This window comes from Galeopterus variegatus, unplaced genomic scaffold, assembly GCF_000696425.1.
Source record: "Galeopterus variegatus unplaced genomic scaffold, G_variegatus-3.0.2 Scaffold6569, whole genome shotgun sequence".
In the NCBI taxonomy this organism is placed as follows: domain Eukaryota; kingdom Metazoa; phylum Chordata; class Mammalia; order Dermoptera; family Cynocephalidae; genus Galeopterus; species Galeopterus variegatus.
The window spans coordinates 92,926-94,781 of record NW_007732680.1 but is presented as its reverse complement, the minus strand read 5'-3'; positions in this window follow the sequence as shown (position 1 = coordinate 94,781).

Below are 1,856 nucleotides of genomic sequence, written 5' to 3'. Positions count from 1 at the left end.
TTGGACTTTGGACTTTTAGGTTGGTGCTGGAGCAAGCTAAGACTTTTGGGACTGTTGGGATAGAATGATTGTATTTGGTATATGGGAGTGACATGAGTTTTGGGGGGCCAGGGTGGAATGATGGAGTTTGGATGTGTTGTCCCCTCCAAAACTCATGTGGAAATTTGATCTCCAATGTGGCAGTGTTGGAAACTGATTGAGTCATGGGGCTGGATCCCTCATGAATGGATTAATGCTCTCCCTGGGGGAGGGGGGATTAATGAGTGAGTTCTCGCTCTATTAGTTCCTGTGAGAGCTCATTGCTTAAAAAGACCCTGGCACCTTCTCTCTCTCTCGCTTCCTCTCTCTTGCTTCCTCTTGCCATGTGATCTGCTTGTACCTGCCAGCTGCCTGCCACTATCTGCAATGAGTAGAAGCAGTCTGAGGCCCATGCCAGATGCAGCTGTCCCAGAATCGTAAGCCAAATAAACCGTTTTTCCTTACAAATTACCCAGTCTCAGGTATTTCTGTTATAGTAACATAAAACGGACTAAAACACCTTTCTTCTTTTCTAAAGTAAACATTTATAGCTATAATTTACCTCTGAAACTTTAAGCCCTGTTTTAGCTGTATTCCACATATTCTAGTATGCTTTGTCTTAATTATTAATCAGTTCAATATATTTTCTAATTTCCCTTGGATTTCTTCTTTGACTTTTTAGAGGTATGTATTTAATTTCCATATATTTGTTTTTTTCCCTAGATATCTTATTGTTATTGATATTTAATTTCATTATGGACAGCGAACATATGCTATATGATTTTGAACTTTGGATTTATTGAGTCTTGATTTATGGTTCAGCACGTGATCTATTTCAATGAATATATCATATGTATTCTGAATTTTTTAGTGGAGTGTTCTACAAATGTCCTTTACATCAAGTCTGTCAATAATAGTTTTCAAATCCCTGTCTTACTGCTTAAAAGTCTTTATCTAGTTTTCTACCAAGAACTGAGAGGGGAGTGTTAAAAATCTCCAACTATGATTATGGATTTGTTTTTCTCACTTTTAATTCTAATCATTTTTGCTTCTTATAAATTCTGTTATTTGGCATATATGTATTTATGATTGTTTTAACATCCTGAAGAATTGACCCTTCTATAATTATAAAATGTCCCTCCTTATGATGGCATTTCTCTTTGTCTTAAGGAGTATCTTATCCAGTCTTAATGCTTACATGGCATATGTTCTTCAATAAGTTTACTTTAAATGTATCTCTTTATATTTAAAATATCTCTTGTAGATAGCATGTAGGTACGCCTTGCTTTTCTTAACCAATCTAATGATCTCTGCCTTTAATTGGAGTGTTTAGTTCACTTACATTTAATGTAGTTATTGATATGATTAGATTTAGGCTACCGTTTTGCTATTTGTGTTGTTTTTCTTAATTGTGTTTTGTTGCTCTGTCCTTCCTTTCCTATCTTCTTTTGTGTTAAATCTTTTTAAGAATTCCATTTTAATTTATTTGTTGAATTTTTATTTTAGTGGTTACTCTAGGTCTTACAACATATATTCTTAACTTTTCAAAGTTTACTTTGAGTTAATATTATACCATCTCATTTACATTGTACTTTGCACCTACCTACTTCCATACCTACCTCATGTGATAGTTGTGTGTGTGTGTGTGTGTGTGTGTATAAAATATCACCCACATGTAAGCCCCACAATTCAGTGTAAAACTTGTTGCTTTAAAATGTCATATGTATTTTTTAAAAATTAAGAAAAATACACTTTTTCATGTTTACCCATGTATATTCTATTTCTTTTTTTTTTTTTTGTCTTTTTTCCGTGTCCGGCAACGGATCGCAACCCTCAGT